Source organism: Hemiscyllium ocellatum, unplaced genomic scaffold (genome assembly GCF_020745735.1).
Source record: "Hemiscyllium ocellatum isolate sHemOce1 unplaced genomic scaffold, sHemOce1.pat.X.cur. scaffold_98_pat_ctg1, whole genome shotgun sequence".
NCBI classification, from domain to species: domain Eukaryota; kingdom Metazoa; phylum Chordata; class Chondrichthyes; order Orectolobiformes; family Hemiscylliidae; genus Hemiscyllium; species Hemiscyllium ocellatum.
In genome coordinates this window covers 676172-700402 of record NW_026869341.1, presented here as the reverse complement: position 1 = coordinate 700402, position 24231 = coordinate 676172, and the positions used below count along the sequence as shown (strand labels likewise).

The 24231-nt window shown below is 44.9% G+C and overlaps 1 long non-coding RNA gene across 1 annotated transcript; it reads right to left on the bottom strand.

The window, feature by feature from the left end:
• Positions 1-1205: 1205 nt before the first annotated feature.
• LOC132814962 (uncharacterized) lies at positions 1206-24199 on the bottom strand. The gene is made up of 3 exons (XR_009644608.1): positions 24134-24199; positions 19569-19668; positions 1206-1299 (listed from the first exon to the last, which is right to left on the bottom strand). It is a non-coding gene; the product is annotated as an uncharacterized LOC132814962 (long non-coding RNA).
• Between the last annotated feature and the right edge of the window lie 32 nt (positions 24200-24231).

The window sequence follows — 24231 nt, the reverse complement described above, 5'->3', positions numbered from 1 at the left end:
CTATTTCCAACTTATCAGGCGAAGTGATCGTAAATGGTCAGTTTTTTTTGTTCAAAAGAGCTTGATTCAAACATTTCGAACACATACATTGAAATACTGCAGAATGACAAACGTGTAAAACAAGTCACTTTCTTCATTTGTAAAATAAATATATGCCACTTCCAATTATTCATTAGTCAGCTAATTACCTGCATTTGTTATTAAAAATTGCAATTCGTCTAAATATTGTTATGACCTTTGATCATATTAAATTTCTAATTAATGTTCATTCATGAATTTTCTTTTTTTTTGTTTTCCATTCACCTATTCATATTGAATGTAAATTTGACATGCTTTGACAATATCGGAGTGTGTTCATTTGAAATATGTCTTTGCATATGTATCACTGATTTTACTCATTGCATATGGTTGCATGGTGGCTCAGTGGTTAGCATTGCTGCCTCACAGCATCAGAGATCTCAGTTTGATTCCATTCTCAGGTGACTGTCTGTGTGGAATTTGAAAGTTTTAAAACTGTTATATTCAGACATCTTAATTTATTTTCTTTAATTTTATTTGCTGTGCAAAAAACTTCGAAAACATTTTAAAACCAAAATTTACAAACCTTGTGTTAAAGATAAATGTTAAATAAAATCCATCAAACCATCCCTCACTGAAAACTGTTGGGGAAGTGCAATCTCCTGGAGAATCCCTGCCCACTCCTTCCTACCTGGGCTCCATGGCTATATACATACCTGGGAGATAGCAGCAGAAGGCCATTCAGCCTTTCAATCCTGCTCCACCATTCAATGGGAAACAGCTGACCATCCAGTCTCCTGTTCCTGCTGTGTTCCAATCCCCTTTCATGACTTTACCTCGAAGAACTATATCTAAGTCCTCCTTTGGTTTCACTGCCTTTTGTACCAGTGACGTTGCGGTGTTACTGTGTGGGTGTAGGCAGGGGTAATGTGATGGTGCTGCCTCCTGGAGGATACACTCAGCATCCCTCTTCATCCTGCAGTAACATCAACGGGATTTCAGCAACGAGAGATAGAACCCTTTTCCAGGATATGGGCATCACTGGCTCAGCCAGCATTTATTCCCCATCTCTAGTTACCCTTGAGAAGATGGTAGTGAGCTGCTGTCTTGAACCATTCACAGTCCATTTGGTGCAGAGAGACAGACAATGCTGGGAGGAGAGTGTTGCTGGATTTTGGCCAAGTGATTCTCTATCTTTGGTTCTTCAAATGCTGGTTAACTTAATCACAATCTGCACATGATTTTGAGATTTCAGTCTGCAAACCTTCACCATGTAGCACCCTGTATAAAGGAATATATACAGATTAGAAATTCAGAACAGACAATTCTTGTTTCTCTGGAATATCTTTTTTTCCCCTTTCTTCCCCCAAAGCTGTAACCCTCCAGCCCACTTACTCTCTCCCACCATTCTGACTCTGCTACCCCCTAGTGTACACCCTCCCCATTCTCATGGAGTTACTGATAAACAGATCCATTCCACCACTTCCCGTCCCTGTTAGACTCTGCACCCTTTCTGGGTTCACTTCCTTTCCCTTCAGTTGCTGCAAGTCAATAATGTAACAGCAGAATGAAACACAAGGAAACAGAAAGGGAGGTGGCAGATCCTGGACAGAAGAGGGTCCTTCAGGCTGGGAGAATGGGTCAGATTCTTCTTTGATGCCCATTGGTCGATTCCCAGCATTACAATGAATTGGGGATGGAGAGTGGTCCTACATGGGTGTGGTGACACTTTGACCCCCCAGCAGATCAATACAATAATCAGATGCATTCCTCCTCCAGCCAGTGTGAAAAACTTTCCGCAAAGTATACTTACCCAAAGCATATGTTCCAAAACCTGCCCACATTCTGTACATGTACACACTCGTGGTCCCTGCCTCAGGGATTGTGGGAGTTGTAGTCCCCATGAAGCCACTGGAGCCCTGTCTCTAGAAAGTGAATGAAAAGTGTGGGCTGGAGGGTGTTGTGTATACGATCCCCATTCAGACAGACAGGACCTGTGGGCTGTCACTGGGTTTTACTGAGACATCTGCTTTCACAACCTGATTTACTGATGTAAGGAATATAGATTCAGTCAACTGGGGGGTGGGGAGGTTCATAGGAGGAGCAGATTTTAAGTAGAGGTGGCTCAATGGTTAGCATTGCTTACTCACAGCGTCAGGGACCTGGATTTGATTCCAGCCTTAGGCGACCCTGTGGAATTTACATGTTCTCCCCGTGTCTGTGGGGTTTCCTCTGGGTGCTCCAGTTTCATCTCACAGTCCAAATATGTGCAGGTAAAGTGGATCGGCGATGCTAGATTGCCCACAGTATCCATGCATGCGCAGGTTAAACCATTAACCATGGGAAATACAGGGAATGGGTGAGTCTGAATGGGATGCTCATTATAGGATTGGTGTGGACTCCATGGATGAATACCCTGTTTTTGCACTGTAGGGATTCTATTCTATTCTCTGTGGAAGAATGTACCTATCTCAATGTGCTGTAAATCTGTGGAATTCCTATTCAAAATACAGTGGATGCCAGGACAAAGAGGAAATTTACTGAAGAGATACAGATGTTGAATTTGCAATGAGATGAAGGGTGAGAGAGCAGGTGGGAAAATCCAGCTGAGACCGAGGTGAGGTCAATCATCACCGTATTAAATGGTGGGGCTGGTTCGAAGGGCTGCATCCCCTCTCCTGTGCCCAGTGCTCATCTTCTTACGGTAATAACTGGAAAGCTGCATCCAAAACTCACCACCTTCACCAAAGGAGATTTTTGGAAAAAGAAGGATAGTCAGGTGGATTAGCGTTCCAAACTTAGATAGTGAGGAAGCATGTAGGAGATAATGATTTTGCAATTTTAAACTGAGATGAGTTAAAAATCACACAACAGGTTATGGTCCAACAGGTGTAATTGGATCATGATGAAGGAGCAACACTCCAAAATCTAGTGTACTTCCAATTAAACCTGAAGGACTATAACCTGGTGTTGTGTGATTTTTAACTTTGTACACCCCAGTCCAACATCGGATTCTCCAAATCATGTAAACTGAGGGGAGACAGTGATTTATGGTTTCAGACTGTGTAGTACATTCACACCGTCCAGAATACTCTGTTGTGAATATCCATCCTGTACTTTATTACAAAGCCAAGGTCTCTGATAATGAAAACCAAAACACCCAGGAAACATCCCCTCACCTTGTAATCTGATAAAAGACTTGTGATAAGTATGGTTGAATTTAGAATACAGTTGGAAAGCGGGAAGATTGAATCCAATCCAGATCCTATGCTTAAACAAAGGAGACTACAATAGGATGGGACAGGAGTTGGCTAATGTAGACTGGAAGCAAAGACTTTAGGGTGGGACAGTGACAGACAGTGGAGAAATATCAAAGGATATTTCAAACTGCTCAGCAAAAGTATATATCAGGGAAAAGGAAGGACTGTAGGAAAAGGAGTAATCTGCCCTGGGTGGCTCAGGAAATAAGGGAGTCTTATCAAATTGAAACAGAAAACACACAAATTGGCAAAGAGCAAGGAGAAACTAGGAGATTAGAAAACACTTTAAAGATCAGCAGAACGTTAAATGGGATTGGGGGAGACAAGTGATGAGTAGCTGTCCCCAGGGCCAGAATAGCAGTTTGCACTGCTAGAGGGGAACCTATTGTGTGGGGAACATATGGCCTCTGTCATTTTTGAAACATGAAACTGTGACAATAGAGATAATCCTGATCAAGTTCAAAATCACAGCACATTCCTAAAGCTTGTACTTCCAAATAATCCTGTTGGACTATAACCTGGTGATGTGTGTTTTTTTTTTAAACTTTGCCCACCCCGCTCTAACACCAGTTCTTCCACATCAGAATCCTGACAGACAGCCCAGCTGAAACTGAAGTGCCTGTCAGATACCTCACTGAGCCACAGGGGCGTGGGGGAGGGGTATGTGGTTTAACCACAAAGTGCTGAGCTGAACTCGACTTTTTAACTGCCATCGCCATGGAGAGAATACTGAGAGGCAGCATCCATTCAAAACCACAAACCACAAAGGTATAAGAATGGGAGCCAAACATCGCACAGATGGGGAGTTACCTGATGCTGCCTGGAGGTGTTCTGCATGTACACTATCCAGGTAACTGCCATGTCTCATCAATAAAGACTCAAAGAAGACCTCTCAGAGTTCTGCTAATGTAGTTATTCCTATCCAGCAGGGTTCAGGAATAGGAGTACACAGCAGTCAGCCTTCTCAGTGGATGATACGAAGAACATGCCAAGAATTGATAAAGAAACTGGGGAAGGTGAGGAAAAAGAAATAACCATTATCACAAAAGCGTTAGAGCTGGGCAAGCTAATGGAGCTAAAGGTAGATAAGTCTCTTTGCCCTGATGGAATACATCCCAGGGTGCTCCCAGAGATAGCGGGAGAAATAGTAAATATACTTGGAGTCAGAGCCCTACAGCAGAGACAGGCCCTTTGGCCCAAACTGACCAGAATGTCCATCCACACTAACCCCATTTCCCTGCACTTGGCCCATCTGCTTCTGACCCTTTGCTATCCATGTATTTGTCCAAATGTCTTTTACCTGTTGTTAATGTACCCACCTCAACCACTTCCACTGGCAGCTCAGTCCATATACATACCACCCTCTGTGTAAACCTGTTGCCCCCTCAGCTTCCCTTTTATTCTTTCTCCTCTAACCTTCAACTGATGCCTCCACTCCTTGATTTCCTGGGAAAGAGACTGAGTGCATTCACCTTACCCAAGCCTCTCATGGTCTTACACACTTCTAGAAAAGATCCCCCCTCTGTTTCCTCTGCTCTAAACAAAAAACAAAAATCCTCGCTTGTCCAACCTCTCCCTATAACTCAGACCCCTGAGCCCTGGCAAAACGTCTTGTAAGTTTCGTCTGCACTTTTTCCAGTTTAATAACTGAAACCTACGTTACATTCATCACATTTCCAGTATTTCCCCATGGCACTGGAACCGACGTGACAACACTAATGGATAAAAAACCATGATCGAGAATCAACTCCTTTACAACAATTCCATTTTCATTGCATTTTCCATGCTGCAGGTATCCTTGTGTCTTTCTGATTGCATGGTTAATTTAAAACTTATCCCCATACAAATCTGTGACTTAATTGTCCCTTGGAAATGTGCCATGTTTTTTCAGACTTTTAAAAGCAAATTAAATCTCTCTCCACAGTCACCACACTAACATGGACTTGGCTGTGTCTCAGTATTTTTTCCAGACACACTGACATTTGAAATATTTGCCCACGGACAGAATACACACCTTTCCTTCCACATGAAAAGGCCAATGATATTCAGATCGGCACGGATCAAGTAACCATCGGGTCTGAACATGAAGCTCAATTTGAATTTCTCATCCACAAATCTGCCCGTTCAGTACCCGACAACTGAGAAAACAAGTCACCACCGTTAACACAGGATGGAAATTCATGAGACAATTATAGTATTAAATTGTAGTTTCTTTGTTCCCCCAAAACATTAAATCTCAGTCTCACAATTTCTCTCTTCTGTGAACTGAAATCCAAACCAATCTCCTCACTCCTTTCCTTCACACCCAGCTCTAACTCACTCTCCTCTCTTTGAATTCAGCTTCCTAGCTCCTGCCTGCAGACAAAGAACCAAAAAAGTGTGGCGTGACAGCACTAGGGTCCCAGATTCAATTCTCCCCGTGCCTGCGTGGGTTGCCTCCGGGTGCTCCGGTTTCCTCCCACAATCCAAAGATGCACAGGCCAGGTGAATTGGCCAGGCTAAATTGCCCAGTGTTAGGTGCATTAGTCAGAGGGAAATGGGTCTGGGTGGGTTACTCTTCCGATGGTCAGTGTGGGCTGGTTGGGCCGAAAGGCCTGTTTCCACACTGTAGGAAATCTAATCTAATCAAGTCAAATCAATGAGTCTGACTCGGAGCCTCCTGGGTGTTAGTGAATCCTCCCCAAACCTCTCAGGGTTCCCTTCTGGGGCAGAACGTACTGATTTTATTTTCCACAATCTGGAACCTCTTATTTATTTTCCCCACTCCCATCCTCTGATGAGAACCATCCTGCACACACTGGCCAAAATCATATCAGGTTGAACTAAAATGAATCAAGTTTGAACTTTAATTGCAGGCCCATCTTTGTTCATTTCCATAACATTCCCGAGTTCTGATAACTTTCTGCAAAATGCTCCCCACACTGATACGCTGACCACTTGTCATGATACCGGGGGAGGGGCCATTCCCCTGGGTCCTGTTCTCAGAGGGAGGAAGGGAGGGAGCTGCCAATGACAGATTAATCCTACACACCCACAGCCTCCCTTCCTGGCACTGACCCAGCCTGCACATACGCCACCAATTGCCCAGCACTGTGCCTGTGCACTGGTCTCCCTTCCTACAGAGCATGCTCCAGATCACACAGGAGCCCTGGTGATTGACAGCAGCTGCTGCCCAATAGGGTGAAGGGGCGGGGCTGGAGGACTGGGACAATGGGATTGTAAACAATGAATGAATGTGGAGGGACACGGGGAATGGACAGGTCAGTGAGGGACAGGAGCAGTGCAGCTGCAGGAGGGGATCCTGGACAAACTGAGCAATGGGAGAGTCTAACAGGAGAGAAACTACAGGAAGGTTCTGTTTGGAGGCTCAGGCAGGGACAGCTGGGAGACAGTATGGCCTGGTTGCTTGGGCTTGGGCCTTTTCAAAGATGCTGTTACTCAACCCTGAACCCGATCCTCCTGGCCCAGAGGTAAGGACACGACCACCATTTCCTGGTGGGCTAGTGGAAAGAAGGGAAGATGTTCTCAATCTCACTCACATGGAAACTCCATGAGCTCCTCCCACTTACTGTCGACGGTGGGGATGGAGGAGGCACAGCAGATGGGAGGGGGGTTAGGGTACAGGGACTGCCTTTCCAAAGGAACCCACCTGTGTTGGTGATATTAACAAGATACAATACAAAGTCACTAACACAAAGCTGGTGTACATGAACTTCATCCAGAATATTAACACCTATAACTGGGTGACACCGACCCCAATGTACAGAATTAAGTCGTGGATATTAATAATGGCATTGTGTGAGAGAAATCACGTCTCATGAATTTGAGTCAATTCTTCTGAAGTAACAACAAAGAGGATTGACAGTGCAAAGCGGTGGAGATGAACTACATGGTCTTCAGTAAGGCATTCATCAAGGTTCCCCATGGGAAACTGGTTAGCAAGATTAGATCTCATGGAATACAGAGAGAACTAGCCATTTGGATACAAAACTGGCTCAAAAATAGAATACAGAGGGTGGTGGCGGAAGGTTGATTTTCAGATTGGAGACCTGTGACCAGTGGGGTGTCACAAAGGATCGGTGCTGGATCCACTAATTTTCATAATTTATATTAATGATTTGGATGTGAATATAGGAAGTAATGTTAGTAAGATGACATCAAAATTGGAGATGTAATGGACAGTGAAGAGGATTACCTCAGATTACAACAGGATCTTGATCAGATGGTTGAATGTGCTGAGAAGTGGCAGATGGACTTTAATTTAGATAAATGTGAGGTGCTGCATTTTGGAAAAGCAAATATTAGCAGGGAGTATACACTTAATGGTAAGGTTCTCGGGAGTGCTGCTGAACAAAGAGACCTTGGAGTGCAGGTTCATAGCTCCTTGAAAGCAGAATCGCAGGTAGATAGATTAGTGAAGATGTTTAGTATGCTTTCCTTTATTGGTCAGAGCACGGAGTATAGGAGTTGGGAAGTCATATTGCGGCTGTACAGGACATTGGTTAGGTCACGCTTAGAATATTGTGTGCAATTCTGGTCTCCTTCCTATCAAAACAATTTTGTGAACCTTGAAAGGGGTCAGAAAAGTATTACAGGCATGTTGCCAGGGTTGGAGGATTTGAGCTACAGGGAGACGCTGAATACACCGTTTTCCCTGGAACGTTAGAGGCTGATGGGTGACCTTATAGAGGTTTATAAAATCAGTAGGGGCATGGATAAGGTAAATACACAAGGTCTTTTCCCTGCGGTGGGGAGGAGGTACGATGGGAGGTGGGAGACAGAGGGGGGAGACCAACAGCGGAGGGTGACGGTTAGTTTGTAGATCTACAACACAACCCTGTTCCTGTTTTCTCCCCATCTCCTTCAAGCCCTCTGAAGGGCTCAGCACAAGTGCACAGTCCCTGGACAGTAGAGCTTCAGGGTGACCAAGTGCTGAAGGTTGCATTTGGGACACTGACCTTTATTGTTCTGTGCACTCATCAATAAATGGACCTGGGTTCAATTCCACTCTCCTGGATTCATGTCTGTGGCCACAGACACGCCTGTCTCTGACCCTGACTACTGGATCCCCTGTCACTATAGCTCTGCCATTCTCCTTCCTCCCGTTCTGTGCAGCAGAGCTCTCTGTGGTGTCATGAACCTGGCTGTTGCTGATTTCCCCTGAGAGTCCACCCCACCTGTTCCCCCCATTATAGAATCCCAAGCAGTGCACAATATCTGTCTGAGAAGGGGGAATGATTACTGGGGAGTCCTGCACTCCTTCCTGAGCCTTTTAGTTGATCTGATGGTCACCCATTCCCTTTCTGCCTGTGTAACCCTCACCTGCAGTGTGACTAACTCACTGAACGTGCTGCCCATAACATTCTCAGTATTGCTCCACAGTGAGTCCACTCTCAGCTCCAGGTCTGAAAAGCAGTTTCCCAGTAGCTGCAGATGGGCACTCATCCTGCACACATAGCCGTCACGGACACTGGAAGTGTCCCTTATTTCCCACATTGTACAAGAGGAGCATTCCACGGGTCTGAGGTCTCCTGTCACAACGTCTCTCTAGTTTCAGCTAGTTACTCCCATTAAGAGAATTTAAATGAGTAGCAACTATCTTTCACTTCAAACATTTCCATTACATTCAAAAGCCATTCCCTGTGAATTTCTAGTCGGATCCATGCTCCCCACCAACCCACCGTCCCCTCCCAGCACCTTCATTTGCCACTGCAAGAGGTGTAAAACCTGTGCCCACACCTCAAAAGGGCCCTTCCACATCCAGCAGAGTTTTTCCTGCGCATCCAAACACCTCACCTATTATGGCCTTTGCTTTCGATGTGGTCTCCTCTCTACTGGGGAGTTGACAAAGAACACCAACTTGCAGAATGTTTCAGGGAACATTTCTGGGATGCATGCACCAACCAACTCCACCATCCTGTGGCCGACCACTTCAACTTCCCCACCCACTCCGCCAAGGACATTCACGTCCTGGGCCACCTCCACCACCAAATCCCAGCCACCCGACGCCTGGAGAAAGAAAACCTCATCTTCCACATTGGGACCCTTTAACCACAGAATCAAGGTTTCCTCATCTCCCCTCCCCTGCCTTATCCCAGATCCAACCCTCCAACTCGACACCACCCTCTTGAACTGTCCCATCTGTCCATCATCCTTTCCAATTATCCACTCCACCCTCTCTCCATTACCCTCCACCTACATCTACCTATTGCCTTCCTAGCTCCCTTCCCACCAACCGGACCCACCCTTCTTATTTATCTCTCAGCCCTCTTACTCCCTCCCACCCCACCCAATCCCGGCATTCCTGATAAAAGGAATATGCCGAAAACGTTGATTCTCCTGTTCCTGAGATGCTGCCTGATCTGCTGTGCTTTTCCAGTGCCACACGTTAACACAAGCTGGAAGAACAACACCTCATCTTCTACTTGGGGACCCTGCACACCTCTATCCCCAGTATCAAATTCAATAATTTTACGTCCTGAACTCTCCAATGTCCTAGCGCCCTAGCCTCTTAACCCACACACAAGGCCTTGTTATCACATAGCCTGCCATTACACATTAGCTATAGTTAGCCACGAACAGTCCCCAGAAACAGCTATTCACCCTCCCCCAGCCAGATCGTTATCCACTCCTTTGTCCAACTGCTCTTGGACTATATTACCACCTATCATTTACTCCTTAACCCCTACCTTCTGCATATAAACCGACATTAATTTTCAGTAACATCAGTTCTGAGGAAGGGTCAGCGGATCCAAAATGTTAACTCTGATTTCTCTTCACAGATGCTGCCAGACCTGCTGAGTTTTACCAGTACCTTCTGGTTGTTGTGCGAGATTTACAGCATCCGCAGTTCTTTTGGTTCTAATTTACCAGGAATTTCTAATTCAGGTCTAGCAGCCTAAAACTGTGCGTTTATAAACCCTCCCAGTCCACAATAGCTCCATTTCTTCCCCAGACTTTGCAGTGTCTCCCACTCCCTTCACACTCACTAGGTCCCCCCCCCCCCCCCACCGTGACACTGCGCCTGCACAGCTCATGGCCATGTGTTGGCCTGCTGGACCCACCCCAATTCACTCCCATTGGCTGGAGGATCACACCAATTCTCCTATTGGTCTGAAGCTGCTGTCAATCACCCGGGCCCCATTGTGACAAGAGTGGGCTCCTCCCAAGAGCATCGGATGCTGAGGGGTGACCTCATAGAACTTTATAAAATCATGAGGAGTATGGATGGGAAAAATAGACAAGGGCTTTTCCCTGGGGTGGGGGAGTCTAGAACGAGAGGGTGTAGGTTTAAGGTGAGAGGGGAAAGATTTAAAAGTGAACCAAGAGGCAACTTTTTTTCACACTGAGATGGGTGCCTGTATGGAATCTTCTGTTCAGGAAAGTGGTGGAGGCTGGTACAGTTACACCATTCGGCATCTGGATGGGTATGTGAATAGGAAGGGTGTAGAGGGATATGTGCCAAATGTTGGGATATCTGGTCGGCATGGACCAGTTCGACCAAAGGGTCTAATTCCATGCTGTATGTCTCTATGACTCTGCCCTGGGATAAGCTTCATCCTTCACAGTGAATGGGGCAGTAACACAGAGGACAAGGGTTTGGGGCTATTCAGCTGTACTGGCCGCTCTGGACATGGTGCCAGTCTATCCCAACTCACCTCCCATTTGTCTGTAGACCTCCAAATCCTTCCTTAAAAAAGTTACATTCTAAATTCGTTTTCTCAATAACTACTGGATCTGCATCCAGCTGGCGGACAAACTGTTCCAGATGCTCAGAACTTAGTGAGTACAATAATCTTCACATTTTTAACCTATTTTATTAGCCATTTACCTGAAGGTAGTTACTCAAAAATTGTGACGTTAATAATTTCTCCCTCTGTCTCTCTGTAAATTAAATATCCTGGAAAGAAATCTGCTCCTGGTCGAAATTCCTGCCTAACCTTCTCAGCTCCAAGAAGAATTAGTTGATCTTCTGCTAACTCTCCATAAAATAGAAACCCATCTTAATTTTAGTAGTGCCATAAAGATGTACAGCAGAGAAACAGACCCTTCGATCCAAAACTTGTCCATGCTGACCAGATATCCTAAATTAATCTCATCCCATCCACCAGCTCTTGGCGTATATCCTTCTAAACTTTTGCTAATCACATACAACATCTCAAAGGCATAATTGGGTAATTGTACCAGCCTCCACACTTTCTCTGGCAGCTCCTTCCACACACGTACCATGTTCAGCTGGAAACATTGCCTCTTAGATCCCTTTTCAATCTTTTCCCTCACACCTGAAGCCTGTGCCCCAAGCTTTGGACTCACATATCCTGGAAATAAGACCCTGGGATTTCACCCTATCCATGCCCCTCACAATTGTATCTGATGCACCAGGGAAAACAGCCCCAGCCTGTTCACTCTCTACCTAAATAGCTCAAACCCTCAACCCTGGCAACATCTTTGCGGGTCTTTTCCGTACCCTTTTAAGTTTCATAATATCATTCCGATAGCAGGGAGACCAGGACTGAAAGCAGAATTCCAGAAGTGGCTGAATCAATGTGCTGTGCAGCCGCAAAATGACGTCCCAACTCCACTACTCAATGCACTGACCAGTAAAGGCAAGTACACCAAACACCTTCTTCACTACCCTGCCTATGATTCCACTTTCAAGGAACTATGAACCTGCACTCCAAGGTCTCTTTGTTCAGCAACACTCCCCTGGACCTTCCCATTAAGTGTATAATTGCTGCCCCCATTTGCTTTTCCAAAATGCAGCACCTCACATTTATCTGAAATAAACTCGATCTGACAATCCTCAGCCCACTTGATTGAAGTCCCATTGTACTCTGATGTAACCTTCTTTGCTGTCCAGTGCACCTCCAATTTTGATGCCTACTGTAAACCTACTAACTATATCTCATATATTCACATTAAAATCATTGATATAAATGATGAAAAGCAGTAGACCTAGCACCGATTCTTACACCATATTGCTCATCACAGGCCTCCAGTCCGAAAAGCACTACCCTCCGTCCCCAATTTGTACTCAAATAGCTGGTTCTCTCTGTATCCCATGGTGTCTAACTTGCGAACCAGTCTGTTATGTGAACCTTTTTGAATGTCTTTCTGAAGTCCAAGTTAGTGATTTATGTACAAAGCCATGCTGACTATCCCTAATCACTTCTTGCCTTTCCAATTACATATAAACCTGTCCTTCAGAATTCCTTCCAACACCTTGTCTGCCACTAACTTCAGGCTCACCAGTGTATTGTTCCCTGGCCTTTCCTCATCACCTTTCTCAAATAATGGCGCCTGTCTTGCAGCACCTCACCTGTGGCTATCGGTGATAGAAATATCTCAGCGAGGGGCCCGGAAATCACTTCCCTAACTTCCCACAAACATTTGGGATACACCTGATCAGGTCCCACAGATTTACTCAGCTTTATGTACAAGACATCCAGTACAACCTCCTCTGTAATATGGACAGTTGTCAAGTTATCACAAATTATTTCTCCAAACTCTCTAGCTTCCATATCCTCTTTCAGTAAAAGCTGACATGAAATCCTTGGATAGTATCTCTCCCACCTTCTGTGGTTCCAGACAGCCTTGTTGGTCTTTGAGCGTCCCTATTCTCTGCCTGGTTACTCTTTTGTCCTTAGTGTTTTGTAGAATCTTTTTGGATTGTCCTTAAACCTCTTTCCCCCCAAAGCTCTCTTGTGTGTCCTTTTTGCCCACCTGTTTTCTCTTGAGTGTACTCCTACTGGCCCTATACTCCGAGGGATTCACTCAAACCAGTCACCCAGCTGACTGTACCTGCCATATCCCTCCTTCATTTTTTTAACCAGTCCCTCAATTTCTCTAGACACACAGCATTCTCTACACCGACCAGACATGGCCTTAACATGAATATACTGTCCATGTTCTCTTGTTGTCTCATTTTCACAGGCCTATGGAGGCAATGGCAGATGAGGACATGGAAACACTCATTCTCAGTAAAGAGGTAGTGTTGGGAAGGATAACAGCCCAAAAGTACATGGGTCTCCTGGCCGTGATGGAATGCATCCCAAGGGGCTAAAAGAGATGGTGAAGTGTCTATTGTCCTTCCTTGCTAGAGGGATGGTTATGCTACAGCTGTACAGGGTGCTGGGGAGGCCAAACCTGGAGTACTGGAATACAGGTTTGATCTCCTTAATTCAACAAGGATATACTGACACTGAAGGGAGTGCAGAGGAGGGTCACTAGTTTGAGTCATGAGTTGAGAGGGTTGGTGTATGTGGAGAGATTGAATAGACTGGGACTATACTTGTTGGAATTTAGAAGAATGGGAGGTTGTATTGGAAAAAAATAAAATTAAGAAGGGAATAGATAAGATAGAAGCAGGGAGGTTCTTTCCATTGGGGGCGGGTCAACCTAGACAGCATAGCGTCAAAATATGTGGTATCTGATTTAGGACAGAGTTGAGGAGGAACTTCTTCAGCTAAAGATTATGAATCTGAAAAATTCCTTGTTGAGTGTAGCAGTTGACGTTATCAACTTGAATGTCTTTAAGGCAAAATGTAGATTTGCAAACAGGAAAGGAATTAAGGGTTATGGTGAGAGATCAGAGCTGAAAACGTGTTGCTGGTTAAACACAGCAGGTCAGGCAGCATCCAAGGAACAGGAAATTCGACGTTTCGGGCCAGAGCCCTTCATCAGGAATGAGGGGAAGGCATCCTTGCAAGAGGATTCGCAGGAGGTTAAAATCTTCGAGTAAAAAGTGAAGTCTGCAGATGCTGGAGATCAGATCTCCAGCCTCTGTGGTGAGAGAGCAGGAAAGTGGAGCTGAGGCCACGAAAAGATCAGCCCTGGTCTTATTGAATGGCAGTGCAGGCTTGAGGGGCCAGATGGCCTACTCCTGCTCCTATTCCTTCTGTTCTCATGTTCCCACTTTCCAGCCGTCCCTTTATCTGGGGGTTGCAAAGAAATATTGAAAGTTCTCGCCTTCTACCGTCAAAATTCACCTTTGTCCAATTTTGAACGCCAACTTTTAGATTTGGTCTATTATTTTCTGCAACTATTTTAAAACTAGTAGAATTATCGTCAGAGAATGCCAAGTGTGGAAGCAGGCCATTCGGCCCATCACTTTCACACTGACCCTCAGAGCCTCCTATCTTACCCCTGTAACATACATTTCCCATGGCCAATCCACCTAGCCTGCACATCCCTGAACATTGTAGGCAATTTCACATGGCCAATTCACCCAACCTGTACATCCCTGAACAATATGGGCAATTCAGCCTGGATTATCCATCCAATCTGCACATCTTTGGACTGTGGCAGGAAACCAGAGCACCCGGACGAAACCCACACAGACAACCTCAATAAGGTGATCATCCTGTTCTTATTTCCCAGTTCCACCCATGTAATTTCAACGGGCGAACCCCCATGAATATCCTCCCTAAACACAACAATAATGCTGTCCCTAATCAAAAACACCATTCTACCTTCTTTCTTATCCCCCTTTCTATCCTTCCTCTTACATCTATTCCCTGGAACAATAAGCTACCTGTCCTGTCCAACCTAAGCCACGTTTCTGTAATACCCACTATATCACAGTCCCATGTTCAAAACCATATCTTAAGCTCATCTGCTTTCCCTGTCAAACCCCTTGCATTGAAATAAATGCAGTGCAGTGCTATCAAAAGGACAGACTGTTGGGCAGAGGGGGTGGGATGGCCCTTTTGGTGAGGGATGACGTTCAGCCCCTTGCGAAGTGGGCGACACAGAATCCGGAGATGTAGAGTCAGATTGGAGGGTGGGTAATGTTGTCCCACTTTTCAAGAAAGGTGGGAGAGAGAAAACAAGGAATTATAGACCAGTTAGCCTGATGTCAGTGGTGAGAAAGATGCTGGAGTCAATTATAAAATATGAAATTATGGCTCATTTGGATTGCAGTAATAGGATTCGTCAGAGTCAGCATGGATTTACAAAGGGGAATATACTGACTTGGATTGAAATTTGGCTGGCTGACACGAAGCAAAAAGTAGTGATAAACGCTTCCTTTCGGAATGGCAGGCAGTGATTGGTGGGGTACCACAAGGTTCGGTGCTGGGACCGCAGCTGTTTACAATATACAATTAATAACATAGATGAACATATTAAAAGCAATATTAGCAAATTAGCTGATGACACAAAGCTGGGTGGCAGGGTGAAATGTGAGGAGGATGTTATGAGAATACAGATTAACTTGGACAGGTTAGGTGAGTGGACAGATGCATAGCAGATGCAGTTGAATGTGGATAAATGTGTGGTTATCCACTTTGGAGGCAAGAACAGGAAGGCAGATTACTATCTAAAAGGAGTCAAGTTTGGTAAAGGGGAAGTACAACGAGATCTGGTTTTCTGGTACGTCAGTCAATGAAAGCAAGCATGCAGGTACAGCAGGTAGTGAAGAAAGCTCACTGCATGCTGGCCCTCATAACAAGAGGAATTGAGTATAGGAGCAAAGAGGTTATTCTGCAGCTGTACAGGGCCCTGGTAAGACCGCACCTGGAGTACTGTGTGCAGTTTTGGTCTCCACATTTGAGGAAGAGCATTGTGGCTATTGAGGGAGTGTTGGGTAGGTTCACGAGGTCAATTCCCAGAATGGCGGAATGATCATATGTTGAAAGATTGGAGCGACTGAGCTTGTATACACTGGAGTTTAGAAGAATGAGAGGGAATCTGATTGAGACCTACAAGATTATTAAAGGGTTGGACACTCTGGAGGCAGGAAGCATGTTTCCACGGATGGGTGAGTCCAGAACCAGAGGACACAGTTTAACAATAAGGGAGAGGCCATTTAGAACAGAGTTGAGGAGAAACGTCTTCACCCAGAGAGTAGTGGACACATGGAATGCACTGCCCCAGAAGGCAGTGGAGGTCAAGTTACTGGGAACTTTCGAGAAAGAGATGGATAGAGCTGTTAAAGATAATGGAATCAAGTCTTACGGAGATAAGATAGCTTTACAAAACTCTACTTTAGAATAAATTAGTACCAATATTTTATGATACATTGACTAAGTTTTTAAATATAAGATGTGTATTTAAAGAAGTAAACCGTCACCACACTGAATGTTGTAGCTTTACCTAAATAAAACAAACTAAGATTTATCTTTGAAGAGACCAAAACCTTGTGAGTCACGGATGAACAGCACTAAACAGAACCTTTGGTGAAATTTGTCCATGCCGACCAGATATCTGAACCTAATCTTATCTCTCTTGCCAGCACCTGGGTCATATCCCTCTAAATCATTCCTATTCATGTGAAGTATCCAAATGCCTTTAAAATGCTATAATTGTCAGCCTCCACCACTTCATCTGGCAGCTTATTCCATACACACACCACTCTCTGTGTGAAAAAGTTGCACCTTAGTTCCCTTTTATATCTTTCCCCTCTCACCCTCAACCTATGCTCTCTATTTCTGGACTCTCCTACTCAGGAAAAGACCTTGTCTGTTTACCCTATCCATGCTCCCAATAATTTTATAAACCTCTATGGAGGTCACCCCTCACTCTCTGATGCTCCAGGGAAAGAAAGCCCCAGCCTTTTTGCTCTCTTCCTGCAGCACAAACCCTCCAACCCTGGCAGTATCGTTGTAAATCGTTATTGAACGCTTTCAAGTTTCACAACATCCTTCCGATTGACGGAGAACAGAATTGCACACACTATTCCAAAAGAGGCCTAACCAATGTCCTGTACATGACCTTCCAACTTCTATACTCAATGCTCTGATCAATAAAGGAATGTATCCCAAACACTTTCTTCAGTATCCTATCTACCTACAACTCTACATTCAAGGAAACATGAACCTGCACTGCAAGATATCTTTGTTCATCAACAGTATCTAGGAATTTGCCACTAAGTGTATCAGTCCTGTTAAGATTTGTTTTTTAAAATGCAGCACGTCACATTTATCTGAATTAAACTCTATTTGCCACTACTCACCCATCTGAACAGCATCCTGTTATAATCTGAGGTAAACCTCTTTGCTGTCCACTATACCTCCAATTTTGGCGTCATCTGCAAACTTACTAACTATACCTCCTATGCACATATCTAAATCATATATATATAAACGACGAAAAGTAGTGGACCCAGCACTGATCCTTATGGCACTCCAAAGGTCATATGCTTCCAATCTGAAAAACAACCCTCCACCACAACCTTGCCTTCTACATTTGAGACAGTTCTGTATCCAAATGGCTAAATCTCCCTGTATTCCATGATATCTAACCTTGCTCAACAGTCTTCCATGGGGAACCTTGTCGAGTGCCTTACTGAATTCCATAGATCATGCCCACCTCTCTGCCCTCATCAATCCTCTTTGATACATCTTCAAATAACTCAATCAAGTTTGAGAGACATGCACAAATTCTTGCTGACTGTCACAATCAGTCCTTGCTTTTCAGAATACATGCGCATCTTGTTCCTCAGGACTCCCCCCAACAACTTGCCCAGCATCAATGTCAGGCTCACGGGTCAATAGTTCCCTGGCATGTCCTTACCTCCTTTCTTAAATAACGGCACCACGTTAACCAACCTCCAGTCTTTCGGCATGTCACCTGTGACAATCGATGATACAAAATATCTCAGCAAGAGGCCCAGCAATCACATTCCCAGCTTCCCAGAGCTCTAGGGTACATCTGATCAGGTGTTGGGGATTAACCAAGCTGTACGGGTTACAAGACACCCAGCACGTCCTCCTCTGTAAGATGGACATACTCATCATCTATTTCCCCACATTCTATATTGCCCATGTCCTTCTCCACAGTAAACACTGATGCAAAATATTCAGTTAGTATCTCTCCCATCTCCTGCGGCTCCACGTGTAGGCTACCTTGCTGATCTTTGAGGAGCCCTATTCTCTCTCGAGTTACCCTTTTGTTCTTAATGTATTTATAAACACCCTTGGGATTATTCATAACTATTTGCCAAAGCTATCTCATGTCCCCTTTTTGCCCTCCTGATTTCCGTCTTAAGTTTACTCCTACTGTCTTTAATGCTCAGGGGTTGTTTTGGTATTTTTGGATTGGAATAAATGCAAAATATTACATCTTGATAAAACAAACGAGGGCAGACTTACACTAATTAAAAACAGAGCCTCGAGTAGTGATATGGAACAAAGAGGCTGAGGAGTTCGGGTCTTTCAAGTCTGTGCCACATGTAGACAGGGTGGTTAAGGAGGTGCTTAGCACACTTGCCATCATTGCTCAGATCTTTGAGTACAAGAGTTGGGACGTTATTTTGGATATTGGGAAGGCCTTTTCTGGAATTCTGTGTCCAGTTCTGGTCATGCTGATATCGGGAGGACATTATGTAGTTGGAACGGATTCAGAAGCGATTTACCAGGATGTTGATGGGAATGAATAATTTGAATTCTAAGCAGAGGCTGGATAGGCTGCGACTTCTTTCACTGGCGCGCAGGTGGCTGAGGAGTGACCTTATTAGATGTTTCTGAAATCACGGAGGGGTGGTTTCAGTAATGTGAACAGAAGGTGTCCTTTCCAGGAAGGGACACGATTCAAGACTAGGTACATACCTTTGAAGGTGACAGCAGAACGGCTTTAAAAAGTCGTTTGGGATTTTTTTTATTTTTGTTCAGATAATGGTTTGTGTGTGGAATGAACTATCAGAGGAAGTGGTAGCTGTGAAACAAATTACAATTTTAGGGTGGCACAGTGGCTCAGTGATTAGCCCTGCTGCCAGGGCCCCAGGTTTGGTTGCAGCTTTGGACAACTGTCTCTGCGGGAGTTGCACGTTCTCCCAGTGTCTGCATTGGTTTCTTCCAGGGGCTCCAGTTTCCTCCCGAATGAGAGAGCAGCCCTATGGTCTGGGAGGACAATGCTGCCTTTACCTTTTACACAGTGATGCCACTGTGTCTCTGGGGTGGGGAGAGGGAATGCTGAAGGTAGTGGATGGGACACCACTCAGGCACAGTGCCTTGTCCTGGAGGATGTTCACTTTCTTTAATATTGTTGGGGGCTGCACTGATGGAGGCAAGTGGAGAATGTTCCAACACAATCCTGATGTGTACCTTATAGAGAGCAAACAGACATTGTGGAATCAGGGGTTTGGGGAAAACTGAGGTTGTTCTCCTTGGAGCAAAGGCAATTGAGGGGAGCTGTGACAGAGGGGTTTAGAAAAGTTACAAATTATAATAATAAACCTTACACCCATCAGCTCATTATACAAGGCTTACAAGACACACATTAAAGGTTTGGGAAGATTCAAAGGAGAACTTTTATGTAGCAAATGGGATTCAGATGGAATACAATACTCACACACAATGCGAATATCCAGGTCCTGATGAACTGACTAATTCAATCAGAGTTTGGTGTTACAATGACTGAGATTACCATCTGAATGTCCACCTGTAGTATCCTGTAATACACGTTTATAAAAGCCATCAAAGTCAGTTCAGGTTAGAAACTCGCACCATCCCCTCCTCCTGGCCCAGGATGACTGGACACATTACCCCTTGTGGAGGTCAGCAGTCAGTTCAGGTGGAAATCTATGTTGGTTTCTCGGAGTTTCCACCTTGGAATTTCATGTGACTGAACAGGGCAGATCTTTGACACATGGGACCGAATATTCCAAGAATCAGTGAGATGTGGAGAGCAGGATTTGCTTGTTTTATTTCCTTCCGTGCTGCCGCTGTGCCTCATCAATAAGACATGCGGTGTGAAAGGCTCATGCAGCTCGATGGGCAAGTTGCCTCCATTCTGACCAATGGGCAGCAAGCTCCTCCCATAGAATATCTCTAAAAACAGAGCAACTCTGCATGCTTCACACTGCCCAGTGCTCCCAGTAAATGTTTAGAAGAATGGGGGAGGGAGGGAACTCCTAGACAAGGCATAATTGTAAAGTTCTAAGAGGATTGTGAAGAGTGAGAGATGCACAGGAGAAAGGGGCAACAAGTGGTTAGATGGAGTGTAATTTGGGAAGGTGTGAAGTCGGTCAGTTTGAAGGGGATAATAAGAGAACAGAGTGCGATTTACATGGTGGGAACTGTAGAAAGCTGCACCACAAAGGATGGGGGGGGGGGGGAGTGATCATTGTGCAGGAAACACTGAAAGCTAGCAGATTCTGGGTCAGTCACGAAATCAAGGGTTCTGTTTCAGATTCACCAAGTTTAAGGCAACACCGACACGGGTCAGGGGTTTCAGTGGCAATGGAGCTGGGGTGAGGTGAAGACAAGCAACGTTTTAGAGATTGGAATTCCTGGTATTTGTGATTGGGTAGATGTCTGATCAGAAGGTCACCTTGGGGTTACAGATATGACAGCAATGTTGGGAAGAGTCTAGTTCTACCTCAGACAGTTCCCAGTAGGAGGGAGGGGCTCAGCAGTAAAGGAAAGGAATTTGTATTAGCAACTGAAGGTAATGGGTTTACCCAAAACAATGTTTCATTGGAGGAAATTGGAGTTAATCGAGCAGTGGGAATGTGATAAGCAGTTTAGTAACTGAGTAACAGTGGAGCAATGGAGAGGGATGGTGGGGAGGGAGAGTTGGGCGTTGACAGTGTACATGTGAAACCTCACACTGTGCTTTTAGACTATGTCACCTCCTGGCAGTATGTAGGTGAGAAACAGGAGGGACCAAGGATACATCCTTGAGGGTCACCAAATACAAGGAATTCAGAAAGGAAAGGGATTGTGGAGATGGAGCAGAATTTACAAATGATGGTGAGGTCAAATGTTAGTTTTTTTGCAGAATGGATGAGAAGGACATAACCAGAAAAGACAGACAGAACAAGGAACATTACCTGTGAATTGGCGAGGGGGAGTGATGAGGAGGAAACAGAGTTGAAATGTCTGTAGTTTAGCGAGACCAGTAAAAGATCAAGATGCGTTCTGATAAGGTTTGACAAGAGACTGGAGAAAGATGTTAGTTTGGGACAAAAATCAGGAACACTATGTGAGGCAGTTTGTCTCGGTGGGCTAGTGGAAGGGAGGGAAGCAGCAGAGGCAGCTGGTCAGATTGTCTCAGTCTTAGTGACAGAGAAACTCCGTGTGCTCCTTGATCTTGTTGTTGGAGAGAAGGATGGAGGAGACAGGATGATGGACAGTGTTTTACAAAGAAACAAAACCAGGGTTAGTGATAATTAAAATGAGTGAATAAACCTAATGTATTTAACTTTTATCCAGAATATTAAAATGTATAACTGAAGTCCCTGTTCGAATCCCAGCTCGGCAGATGGTAGAATCTGAATTCAAGGAAAAACGACTGGAATTAGGAATCTTGTGATCTCCATGGAACCATTGTCAATTGCGAAAAAGATCCTGCCAACCTGACAGTTGCCCAACAAGCTACTCACTGTATTAATCACTGCAAAGTCTCAACAAAGGAATGAAACTGGATGGATCACTTGGCATCTAACAAGGCATTAGGAAATACAACCACAGGATCAGCCCTCTCGACTCTGCAACATCCTGCTCACTAACATCTGTTTTTTTTTGTGCCAAAACGTGGCGAGCTGTTTCACAGACTAGTCAAGGAACGGCCTGACATAGTCATACTCACGGAGTCATCCCTTACAGATAACGGCCAGACACCACCATCACCATCCCTAGATATCGATATTGTGATGATGGAAAAGCACAACAGGTCAGGCAGCATCGGAGGAGCAGGAGAATTGACGTTTCGAGCCGAAGCCCTTCATCAGCCTGACCTGCTGTGCTTTTCCAGCACCACACTCTTGACTCTGATCACCAGCATCTGCAGTCTTCACTTTCTCCTGAAATCTCTGGATATGTTCTGTCCCACCAGCAGGACAGACCAGGCAGAGGTGATGGCACAGTTGTGTACACACAGGAACCATTTGCCCTGGGAGTACTCAGCATTGACTTTGGACACCAGGAAGTCTCATGGCTCCTGCTGATTACCACGTACCGTGCTCCCACGGCTGATGAATCAGTGTTCCTCCATGTTGAATAACACTTGGAGGAAGCACTGAGGTAATAAAATGGTGACAAGCCTATTCTGGGTACAGGATTTCAATGTCCTCTAGCAAGAGTAGCTCAGCAGCAGGATTACTGACTGAGCTGGTCGGGTCCTCAAGGACATAGATGCTCAACTGGATTTGCAGCAGGCAGTAACGGAACCAGCAAGAGGGAAAAACATACTAGATCTTATCAGTATGAGTCTACCAGCTGCAAATGTATCTGTCCATGACAGTGTCAGTAAGAGCGACCATCCCACAGTCTTTGTGGAGACAAAGCCTCATCTTAAAGTTGAGAAAAACCTCCATTGTGCTGAGTGGTACTATCACCGTGCTAAATGGGACAGATGTAGGAACTCAAACTGGATCTCTCTGAGGCACTGTGGGATAACAACAGCAGCAGAACTGTACTCCTGCACAATCTGTAATCTCATGAGTTTGTACATCCCGCTCTCACCCATCACAGTGGACAGGAAAGGAGGGCATGCCAAGAGCAGCACCAGGCATACCTAAAAATGAAGTGCCAACCTGGTGAAGCTACCAAACAGGACTATCTGCAGATCAAACAGCATCAGCAGCAAGCAACAGAGCTAAGTGATCCCATAACCAATGGATCAGATCAGACCTCTGCAGTTCTGCCACACCCAGTTATGAACAGTGATGGACGATTAAACAACTCGTTGCAGGAAGCAAAACAGATATCCCCACCTTTACTGATGGAGGGGTTTCACACATCCATGCAAAAGATAAGATGATAGCATTTGCAGCAATTTTCAGCCAGATGCAAAGTGGGATGATCCATCTCAGCCTTCTCCAGTGTTTCCTAACATCACAGATGTGAGCTTTAAGCCAGTTCAATTTAGTTTGAATAATACCGAAAAATGGTTAATTAGTGTAAAGGCTATGGGTCCTGCTAACATTCTGGCAATAACACTGATAGCTTGTGCTCCAGAACTTGCCACCCACCAAACCGCGTACCGCTCCAGCACTGGCATCTACTGACAATGTGGAACATTGCCCAGGCATGTTCAACACAAAAACAGAAGGCTAATCCAACCCAGGAAATGTCCCTCTGTCAGTCCACACTCGATCAGCAGTGAAGTGATAGAAGATGTTATCAACAGGGCTATCAAGCAGCAGCTGCTCAGCAACAGCCAGCTCAGCGACACTCATTTTAGGCTCCACCAGGGCCACTCAGCTCCCGATATGTTACCGCCTGATTCACAACCTGACAACCAGCTGAATCCCAGAGGCGAGGTGAGAGTGACAGCACAGTTCCACTCCAACACCACTATTTCTAGCTGATTCCACCCTCACCTCATATACTCAAACTCTCATCCATTATGTGTTATCTCCAGACTTAATTATCCAAACACACTCCTGGCCAGCCTCCCAAATTCAAACTTCCTATAATCTCAAGAAAAATTGCAAGCTCTATCGCCCACGTGCTCACTTCTCCCCAAACATGTTCATCTGTCAAAAGGGTCCTATTCATAAGCAGCAACAATTTAAAATTCTCATTCTTGATTTGATTCCTGGCTGTGATAACCCCTAGCTCCCTGCACCACACATCCTTTGAGACCTCGACAACCCATTTTCTTTGAGACTCCCATTACTTCAACTGTGTGGCTGATTCTACAGTTGCCAAAGCACCATGATCTGGAATTTGCAGACAAAACCTCACAGGTCTGCTTCCCACTGTTAAGACATCCCTCAAAATCTGATTTTTGGCAATTGTTTTGGACACCTGACCAAATATCTCTATATCTGGCCTTATAGCTAAAGTTCTCAATCGTATTCTTGTGAAATTATAAGCATGATGATATAACTACAAACTGTTCTTGATTTGGACATTATCTTCAAATATTCACTGTTTCTGTAATGAATAATCTGTAACATCTCTTACCCAACCACATTGTGGGAGCACCTTCACCACACAAACTGCAGCTGTACAACAAAGTCAAGCATCACCCTCTCCACAGGCAACAGGGCTTTGGCATTAAT